Source organism: Canis lupus, chromosome 18, assembly GCF_003254725.2.
Source record: "Canis lupus dingo isolate Sandy chromosome 18, ASM325472v2, whole genome shotgun sequence".
Taxonomy (NCBI): domain Eukaryota; kingdom Metazoa; phylum Chordata; class Mammalia; order Carnivora; family Canidae; genus Canis; species Canis lupus.
This window is the reverse complement of record NC_064260.1, coordinates 3,931,213-3,942,567: the sequence shown is the minus strand read 5'-3', so window position 1 is coordinate 3,942,567 and position 11,355 is coordinate 3,931,213. Positions and strand designations below refer to the sequence as shown.

Below are 11,355 nucleotides of genomic sequence, written 5' to 3'. Positions count from 1 at the left end.
TTCCTCAACAATGTTTTCCAGGGTTAAAGTGATGCCTCCTTGATGACCGTCCCCAACACTCCATCTCTTGTGACCCGCTATTCCAATCTCTAGGCGTCTCTCTTCTGCAGTGTGCTCTGCATCATCAGGAAGGAGTTTCACTTGCATAGTAAGTGGCTCCTTTTGAGGCTGTCTGGCTGCATTGGAGAAAGATGCCACATCAACAACATAGGCACACGCAAGAGAAAATGCAGATTAAGACAATGATTCTAAAAATAAGTGACAACTGTTTCCTCGTAGAGTCCCATGATCTCAACCATTGATTGATGAAGTCTCCTGGACTGGATGGTTTGATCATTCAAGACTTTCACTTGTGTCCTCACACAATTTATAAATATGATACATTAGCAGACTCATCACATATGAACATACAACATTCTGTGTGGATAATGATATAGGTAACTCCTTATGAGACAGTAATTATATCTAACGCCATTCTATTTTGAAGGGTAGCTTTTCTCATAAGAGACATTTCAGTGTTCAGCAAGGATGGGCATTGTCAACTATCATTTAAGACTTACTGGGTGAATTTAGTAAGGGTTTCTATGTGCACTAGATAAGATTATCCCTTGTAGCCAGGGGGAAATCCAAGGCATAACACCCCAACCAAACAGGTGGAAACCATGGCCAAGGATTTATGCAATATAACTACTGGGTCCTATTCAAGGCTACCCAATAAATACCTCAGTGGTATGACCAGTAACTGCCAACGAGTCACTATCTCTTGATATGACACAATGGCCACATAATTCCAGTGTTTTCTATTGTTTCTGGTACAATTGGGTTGGTTCTATTGAGAGGGATTTTTCTGTTCCCAAGACGGGTACCCAGCTGTTCAAATGTCCATAAACTGGAATAAGCCACATAAACCCATTCCCAAGTCTGAACATACCCACACATGGCTCTGATGGTAACATTTCTAGAATATTTCCAGCCAGCAATTTGATGGGCTGCCAGTATAGCTTATTGACAGAAAAGTATACCCATGCACTGTATCATTGATAGTGTGTGCCACAGTCCAGGTTTCTGGATCCGTATTGGTAATAACAGATGAATTAAAGTACTAGTCTTAGATTGTTCTTTAATGTACTGCATTAGGATCTTCCAATACTTACCTACTTTGGAGGAGCGAGAGCTGTCATGGCAATCCTGATGAGCTAGAGAGGGGAAGCTATCCACAGAAAACAACAGTTGGACTAACTTCTTTGTTGGGCATATAAGTGGGCACACTGTGGAAACATATTTCCATCAGATGTCATCCTGTGGCCACAGATGCAACAGATTTCTAAAGTCAAAAAAGGCAGATATTTAGTAGAAGCTTGTATGGGGAGGCCTCCCCTCTTCTATAAGAATTACACTTATGGCATACTCTCTAAATGTTAATATGGTTGCAACTTTAGGAATTTGACCAGGTTATGCATACCATACATTTGTCCCAAGGGAGGCAGCATTGTCAAGTGTGAGAAAATAGACTTAGGGTGGGGGATATGTCAGAACAGGACCACCAACTTTTCCCCTTTTAAGGATGCATGTTCCACTCTAGACATAGTACATTTCAACATGTCTGGTTTGCAGCAGGACACAGGGATCCTCGTGACTACTGCGTAGTTCCCCCTCTCCCAGGGCACAAACTCATTCATTCATCATGGCAGGATGTGTCATTGCAAATTCCAGTAGATTATTCCTCTCCAAGATGTGATTGGGCTTGTTGTTTTCAGCAGCTTAGCATATTGATCTACAGTGAGAGTCAGGATGACAGTTTTCCTGTGACTTCCATTCTTTTACATTACTGGTGTCTCAGCGAGGGTCCCCAGTCTGACATATGGAGCAACAGGTTCTACTGGGTGATCATTCAAATGTATTAAAGCCCCGGACAGTACTCTACCCAACAAAGTTGATTTTTCCTGTTCGTAATTCAATCTACTGCTTTAAAATTCCATTTTTCCACTCTACTAATCCTGCTGCTTGTGGGTTATAGGGGAGTTGGTTTCAAGGTTCAATGTCATGTCTTTTGCTCAGTTTGGAACATCCTGGCCTTTGAAATGTGACCCCGTGATCACTATCTATTCAATGAGAGTATCTGTACATGGTACTTGGCTTCTCTAATCCCCTAATGGTGGCAGCTTGGTTTGTACAGCAACAGGGATGACATTGGGTTAGACCAGAGGCAGTGTCTGCACAAACCAGGGCATATTTAAACCCTCACGTTTTTGCCAAGTTGGCAACCCTTCACCAGTTGAATCTTTGGTGAATAGTTCCAGACTCCTTCGGCTTGGGTATTGTTTAGAACACACTGGACAATACTTACCTGGCAGGGGAGATACCATGATCACGAAGGTGGTTTTCCCAGGGCGAGGCTTATCCATTGCACTCCGGATGTGCTGACCCCTGCGATTTCCCCAAATGTGGGAAACTCGACTGCATAATTTGTGGTAGCGGGGGACTGCGTTCGCGCTTTCCCCTGGGGAAAAAAAAAAAAAAAAAAAAAGAACACACTGGACATGCTGTTATTGCATTAACCAAGACGCAGTATGTCAAGGGCAGTCCAGCACCCTTGGTTCTATGTGTCCTTCTATATACTCAATCTGCTGTATCTACTGAAGTGTCAGTTGCTAAGGCTTAGACCCAAGCTGGGCAATGTCTTCCTGATTGCCAGGGGGTATTGGTGTCTAATGAACTGGGACATGGAAGACAGCAAGGACAGCCTTAGACTCTTCCAGTGGACCCAAATGGCCCCAAATGTATCCTGACCCCACAGAGGTTTATTCATGATCCTCCATCCCTTGGCTTCCTGTTGTCCAAGCCCTAGGGTTAAGCCTTTTAGAACAGCCTACTTGTCTGTGCAAAGGGTTAATGCCAAAGCTCATGAAGGATAACCAGTCGAACCACTCTTGACCTCATCCCACTGGCTATTCTTTTCTGTTTCCATCCAGATGGAGTCAGTACTGGGCTGAATGGCAACTGCTGTCCCTGTTGGTGGGTTGCCAGACTAGACCCGTCTGCACACTAGGCTATAGCAGGAATTTCTTTTGCTCCTTTCTCACAAGTCACAGTGGCCACTACAGGAATGCAGACAGGGGCATCTGGAGGATCTACATACTCTACAGGGGCTGTTTGCATCAGCAGATCTAGAGACAGTGGAACGGATGGACAGGGTGCTCCTCCGCTGCAGAGGGGCATGTCACGTAAGTCAAAATGGAGGTTTGAGCCATGGTATGGGTGGGTCAATGGAATATATTTTCAACCCACCCCTTAATAGGCAGGGAAGTTCTTGTCATGATATGCTGTTCTTCTGTGAGATGGTCTACGTGGAAGAGTGCTTTGTATAATTGCTAGAAGCTGTCACCCTATTTGGGTATATTGGGTTTCTGCCTCCTTCCAGAGTGGGGACTAATACCCCAGGGATACTCTCTCCTTCAGTAGTCTCTGCCACAGAGCCTGACCTACACCTTCCAGAGTCACAGATGTATCCAGCTTGAATGGCAGCCCTGCTTGGCAGATTCCTAGAGCTTTAATCTACTTCACTCGTATTTTACTCTTCTCGAAGATGGTTTGCTCCCCTGATTCCCAGTCCCTGTGTTAGTGCATCCAACCACCCTTTCTTTACCAGGTGGTATAAGAGATGGAGGCACTGTGTCAGGTGGAAAATAAAAGTCCTCCAAAATCTCAAAATCCCTACCAAGTTTTGTCCCTCTTTCACATTTGTAGGGTTTGGATAAGCTTGCTCCCTTTCAACCCCAGCTTCTGGTGCAGTGCAGGTCTTAAAGATTTTTTTTTTTTTTTAGATTTATTTATGATAGACATAGAGAGAGAGAGGCAGAGACACAGGCAGAGGGATAAGCAGACTTCATGCTGGGAGCCTGACACGGGACTCAATCCCGGGACTCCAGGATCACACCCTAGGCCAAAGGCAGGCGCCAAACTGCTGAGCCACCCAGGGATCCCTAGTGCTGGTCTTATCCAACCAGACAAATTTCAAAAACTTTATGGACATGCCTGGGCTTTGAATTTTTTTGTGCATCACTTCCCTTCCTCTCATAGATGCTCCAGCAAAGCCTGCAGGGTGTTCTGCAGCAGATACAAGTCTCCCATGCAAACATTATATCATCAATTGTAATGGGCCCATTTTATTGATGTGGGAAAGGAGAACAGGGATAAGCCCTGAGCTACCATCCTTTAAATGTCCATTGTTGCCTCCCCACCCCACGAAGGCAAATCAATGTGACTCAGTTCCTGGGAGTGTACTGAAAAAAGGCATTTGCTAAGTCCAGCCCCGCATGATAACTTCCTAGGAACGCGGCCAAGGTACCTGAGGTGGTGGCAAGGTTGGGCACAGGCAAATGGATGGGACACAGCCTTGTGCAGAGTTTGACCTTATAGGATATCCATGGCCAGTAAATTCTTTGGTAGTAGAGATAAAAACTTCATAATCTCAGGTGAGGGAGTGTCCAAATTGCAGTGTCCAAGGACCTCCCTGACCATAACTGCTTGCCTCCATAATCATCAATGGCACTGAGGTGGACAAAAAACTCCTGAGGGGTACTATATGTTACGGTGCATCCGGCTCCAGACCTGCCACCTTTTGTTTATTTCTGGAGGACCAGAGAATAGTGAGTTCAACATGCGGCCTTCAAACACCTCCAGTGGCCCGCACCTACAAGGCAGTTTTGGTCTGAATCCTATCCCCGGGGCACGGGAGGCATGCCTCCCGAATAGGGCTGTATTCCTGAGACCTCTTCCTGAGCAGAGGACATCAGGGATGGTAGGGCCAGGTGAGGCCAATCGGAGCTATTGTTTAGGTTTCAAGGCTTTCCGTAGGCCAACCAACCCGTGTTGAGTTGAGTCTATACGTTTAGGTGAGGGGCTTGACGGCAATGAGGTCAAGCAGCATTTACTTTAAGGTTATTTTTCTCTAACACTTTATAGTGGATTGAAATAGCCTTTTGGCTTTCTGAGCTTCCTCGCTTTCTCGAGTCTCTGTAACAGTTCATACCCATTCCTAGGATTTATCAGTTTCCCTCAAATCAATAATCAATTGTCTATCTTATCCAATGACTGAGCTCAGCATGGTATCAACATCCTATACCAAGTGTTAGGGGAAGAACTGGAGAATCTTGTCTCCCATCCCTGCAGTGTCTATGGCTCCATTTGGACCATCAGTGTCGGGGACCTCTCTCATTCCCAGCTCCCTAAGAATTTGTTGTGCCTCCCTATGGGTTTCCAGGGTCCCATGTGTCCAGGGAGCTCCCTCTTAGTGGCCAACATCTCCCTGCGGGACAGGATAATCCAATCTAGAAGATATTCCGTTCCATGGACTCCTGAGCACCGAGCAGATGTCACTGGATGACAGGAAGGTGGTGATGTTGCTCACTTTCTCTGCTTCCTGGGTGGCTCAGAGAAATGGTATTGCCCCTGTGTCCCATGGCCACACTAACTACACCTGGGGGGTTTCCTGGCATTTTGCTGGAACTTGGCAGCTTTAACGCTCAGTAGGAGTATATTCTCTCATCATGAGCCTTTCCTGAACTGGGGCTGCCCAACCGGCTCCAACTGCCATGACTATACTTTTGTTTTCCTCTATTTTAGGGGGTGCAGGTCTCAGGGATCCACCTCTTTCTCTGTCAAGCACCACAACACCCCATTTTTGCTGTCTTTGCTTCCTCAGTCCTTCTCTCTCAAAATGTGTTCAGACAGTCTCTCAAATGAGGACACTGAAGCAGCCGAAGCTGGGGTACCCTCATACTCACACGATATCCACAAGCTTCCACCACACAGGCCACCCCTCCACACCCAGCAATGCCCACCGCTTAGGGATTTCCCCATAGAAGGTGGTTTGCCAAATGTGGGTTCATGCTCTCGAGAGCTTCCCAGGTGAGATCTGAAAACGGCTCCCACATGCATGGTGCAAAGAGAGGTGCAAGACAGGTACAGGCCCCTCCAGATGGGCAGGTGGCAGGTGTAACAAACAAGGAGATTTACAAAGGAGGATTAGCTTGGGGGGGTGTAAGACATCGCTCCACCAGCTCCCAAATCTTAAAGTTCTATAGAGGCCTTATTGGGGTTCAGTTTTACGTACTGCAGTGGGAAGCAAATTCCAAGGACAGGGTAAGGGGTGGGGCCTACTACTGCTGGGTCCTGCTGTAGGGTCTACTAGTGGTCATGTCCTCTCGGTGACCCCACCAACACTCAGATTGTTTTGCTATTCTGTTTATGTTCACAAATGGTTGTGAAAGCACTCCAAGTATTGATTTTGGGGATTGCAAATAAATTTCAGCAAGTAGGTGAATTTACACACGGAGAATCCATGAATAATGAGGTTGGACTTGATGTACATCCCTGCTACTTCTTTGCTTACTTACACTCACTTAACTTCCGCTTAGCTGCTTAGAAACTCATACTTGCCTCAGGACATGCTCTTCCTCTCCTTGGCTAATTCTCAGTGGAGCAACGTATCTCAAGCCAAGTCCGACTTTTGCTCATTCAAACCTCATTTTTCTCCCATCCCTGTTTTCTAATGGTTTAAACATTCTTTTAATATCCAGTTCTAGAAGTTGAACGTCACTGAATGTTTCTCTTTTTTTATAATATAATTCATTCCTGATTTGGCCCTCAGTTTTATTTTCATAAATTAGGTCAAATCTTGTCAATTCACCAAGTATTTTAATAGATTTAATTCTTTTTTTTAGACATACATGTATTTCAAAAAGCCCAAACTGTGTTTCTGTGTTAACTATATATTCTTAAACTATTTTATGCTCCAAATATATTGCTAAATCTCCCCATTCATATTTTTAAAATTAAAGAGTATTATTAGTTTCGGGGTGGAGTTAATGCTTCATCACTTGCATATAACTCCCAGTGCTCATCACATCATGTGCCCTCCTTGATACCCATCACCCAGTTACCCCACCCTCCCACCCACCTCCGCTCCAGCAGCCTTCAGTTTGCTTCCTATAGCTAGAGCCTCTTATGGTTTCCCTGCCTCTCTGTTTTAAAATTATTTTATTTTTATTTTTCCTTGCCTTCCCCTATGTTCATCAGTCCCCGTTCATATTTTATCAATGACTCCACACAAATATAACTATTATCCTGATCTTTAACACCATAGACCATTTTTGTTGTTTGAGGTCATCGTATAATTGAAATCATATAGTATATTGTTTTGTTTAGATTTTCTACTCTGCTATCGCCTAATGGAGCATGGAAGGATTTTGTTCATGTGCATTGCCACAAGATATTTCCTGGCCGATTGTTGATGGAAATATGGCCATTTCCATTTTAGTTTGTAATTAGTACTGCTATGAGCATCTTCTTTTATTTGCCTCTTGGTGTAAATATGTACACATTCTGCTGCATGTAAACCTACAAGTGGTATTTCTGCATCTGGAGCCTGTATTTATATATTTGCTATTACAGATAATTTCACAGTATTCTAGATTGTTTCAACTTGCCCTCTCAACAGTAGTTTTTTTTTTTTTAATATTACAGACCAATATTAGGATTACCTGTCTTTTTGAATTTAATCATTCTAGTTAGTCTGCATAATGACATATTATTGTTCCACTGTTTATTTCCTTGATGGCTAATGATGTTAAGGATCTTACAATACATATTCTGGTAATTTGGATAAATATATGGATAAAGACACACAAAATGCCTTAAAATATAGGCTTTATCATTATTTGGGTATGATGAGCCCAACGGATCAGGAGATGATTGTCACTGAAAACATAGTTTGCTACTCACAGATCTCAAGAGAAGGGGGACATACCACCCCATGTAGGACAACATGGGGAAGCATCCAGGAGGCAGAGAAAATGGGAAGAGATGTAAGCAGGAAAAATGTGACTTTAGTAGGAAAGGGATGGCATGACAGGGTGAGCAGGCTTAGGATCAGCTGACTTGAAAATTTCACTGGGCTCTAGTTCATAGGTGCTGCCCCTAATTGTCTGGTACCTGACCCTGATTAGGATGGGGGGATAGTGGCCCCACGTGTGAGAATCCAGCAGAGGAGGTGGCTGGGGAGATGAACTCTAGATCTGTTGGTTTGTACCATGAAAGCCATGCTCACAGGTAAATTGTTTACTATCTCTGGGGATTGACCAGCCCTGAAAGGGGAAGTTGCTCCCTCCAAGGTCAACAAGTCCTGCATGTTAAAGCATCAGAAATACAGAAAATAAAAAGACATGTTTAAATAGAAGGAGCTTATTTAAGACTTTTGTTCACATTTCTATTAGACGATTTCTATTAGGTTGCTTTAAGTCAAGAAATCAGCTTTTTATTGGTTATAAAATATTTTCTTTCACTCTATGGCTGGCCTTTTCACTTTCCTTTTTTTAACAAATTTATTTATTTGTTTGTTTATTTATTTGAGGGAGAGTGAGAGCAAACAAGGAGTGGGAGTGGGAGGGTGGGGAAGAGGGTTAAGCTGACTCCATGCTGAATGCAAGCCCTGTGCCCGGACTTGATCTCACAACCCCGAGATCATGACCCGAGCCTAAATCATGAATTAGAGGCTTAGCTGAGCCACCCACGTGCCCATCTTTTTACTTTCTTAATGGTGGCTTTTCCCCCTCATTTTTGTTATTAAGATATAATTTACCTATAGAAAAATTACTTCCTTTAGTATAAAATTCTGAGAGTTTTGGCAAACATACACAGTCATATAAACACCATCATAATCAAGAGATAGACTGAAGAGTCAACCCCCCAAAACCTTCCATGTCTCTTTGTCATAAAAAACAAAAAAGTCTGCCTTAGCAAGACTATCATCTAAATGGAGTCATACATTATGTCACCTTTGACTCTGACTTACTTCACTTAAAATTGAGGTTCATCCACGCCATTTTTATATCAATAATTTTTTTTTTTTTTTTTGTGGGCAGCAGCACTTCACATTTATTGAGGGCCTACCACCAAGGAGCTCACAGCCTGGGGACCAAGACCCCACATGTGCTGGGGTGGACGGAAAAAAAGAGGTAAAGGCAAAGAGGCAGGCAATGCAGAGACACTGTGACTCAAGCAAAGGGGTTGCAAAGCAGGCACAGACGGGGGCTAGGGAGTGAGGGGCAGGGGGGAATGGTGGCCCTGCGAGTCCTGCCTAGACCTCAGGATCACGGACCAAGCACAGACCTCAAGGCTGCCCCTCCCCAACCAGTTGGTACCACCTGGGTGGGGGTGGCACTGGGGTGCCCCAGCTCCTATGCCTGCCCTAAGCCAGGCCCCCACAGCATCAGCCTTCTCCACCCAGGATTGGACCATGCAGACCCCTGACAGGCAAAGGGCAGGCAGCTCAGATTTGGGGGCCCTGACCAAGACAGCAAGGTGGAGTCCAGGCCTGTAAGGGAACAGCTTGAAGCCTGGGCAGTGCTAGGTCCCTGGGCAAGGCCCCCAAGGAACTTCCAAGGTTCTCATGGAAGCTCCTGGGCCAGCTAGGGAGGGAAGGGATAGGTGCCTGAGGGGAAGGAAGCAGAACCCTGGTACCCAGGAGGGGTCCCCAAGAGGCCTTACCTCAATGCATACAATTAAAAATATATACATATATTCTAAATATACTTCCTAAATTTGTATTCTAAGATAGACTGTAAATTATGATAAAACAATATAATCTATTACAAAGGTGTGAAAAACCTCACTGAAGAAAGTGGAATAAAAAATGCTGACCCCAATAACTTTGGAAGAGAGTCATAGGATCTGTAAAACTCAAGATAAAAGGGAAAATAGCAGAAAAGTTGATTCCAGGAGCTCTGCGTTAATAACTCTTATGCTGCTCTTCATGTGTACTGGAATTAACATTTTAAATAAGTGCATGACTACCCATGGGAGCCAGGTTCTTCCTGGCTTTTGCTGGTAACTTATAAATAATTAGGGAGGAGTACACAGTGATTTTTGTAATGGATTAAGTTACAGACATCCCAGGGTCCTGAGATTGAGTCCTGCATCCGGTTCCCCACAGGGAGCCTGCCTCTCCCTCTGCCTTGTCTCTGCCTCTCTCTCCCTCTCTCTCTCTCTCTGTGTCTCTCATGAATAAATAAATAAAATCTTTAAAAAATTTTAAAAAATATGTAAGGCAGAAAAGAATGGGATTATACCTTCCAAGTATTCCCATAAACAAAACTTGAGCCATAGATGGCTTTTCAAAAAAATTCTCTAAATAGGTATGGAAGACATATCACTGATCTCACACGGACCATTCCAGAAAATGGGACATTAGAAAACATATCCCAGTTAGTTCTATGAGGATAGTATAAACATATAACAAAATATAGTAAATGAAAATTGCAGACACAGAATTTTACAAAATTTTGCGGGCATAATTGCACATTTAATTATATGTTGAAATATCCTCACCAAATGAGGAAAATTAGAAAACCAGCTAAGATTCTAAAGCAAAACTAGCAGGAATGTATTGTATATTTTAGCGAACGTAAAGCTAAAACGTTAGACCACAATATCACAGAAAAGGGAGAGACGAATTTAAAGAATATTCTCATAACTGGTGGTGGAAATGCAAAATAGTACAGACTTTATGAAATAGGGTTTTGCAGTTTCTATTAACTTAAACAGGTATTTACTAAATAATTCAGCAATCCTCATCTAGCTATTTCTAAGTGAATGGAGAACCTGTGTTCCTACAAGTCCGTATGCAGATATGTACACGAGTTTTATTAGTGATCACCAGAAATTATTAACTACCCAACTTTTTCTCCGCTGGAGAATGGATGGACAACCTGCATTGCAACTAGATCACTGAATATTATGCAATAGAAAAGCAAAGTAAGAGGTAAGAACTTTGTACTATGAGTTTTGACAAGCACACGCTGCCATGTGTCCACCACTATGGTGTCATAGAGAATAGTTTTACTGCCATAAAAATTTCTCTGTGATTTGCTCATTTTATCCTCAATTACTCTCCCTTAATCTCTGACAACTACTGATTTTTGTATTGTGTCTATAATTGTGCTTTTTTTTTTCAGAATGCCATATAATTGGTATTATAGTGTATGTAGCCTTTTCAGATTGGTTTCTTCAACTTTAGCAACATACATTTAAGGTTGAATGATTAATTTTTTGTGATCTGATAGCTCATTTCTTTTTATTGCTGAATAATATTTCATTATATAAATATAACATAGTTGTTTATCCATTCATTTCTTGAAGGAGATCTTGATTGCTCTCAGGTTTTCACAATAATGAATAAATCTACTTTAAATACTCACAGGTTTTTTTTGTGTGGGAATATGTTTTTGAAATCAGTTGGGTAAATATCTAGAAGTCTGTTTGCTAGATTATGCAGTAAAGTGATATTTTGCTTTG

The 11,355-nt window shown here is 42.9% G+C and overlaps 1 non-coding gene across 1 annotated transcript; it reads left to right on the top strand.

Moving 5' to 3' along the window:
* Window positions 1-2,339: 2,339 nt before the first annotated feature.
* On the top strand, window positions 2,340-2,503 carry LOC112661555 (U1 spliceosomal RNA). Its single transcript, XR_003137786.1, has one exon. It is a non-coding gene; the product is annotated as a U1 spliceosomal RNA (small nuclear RNA).
* The last annotated feature ends 8,852 nt before the right edge of the window (window positions 2,504-11,355 follow it).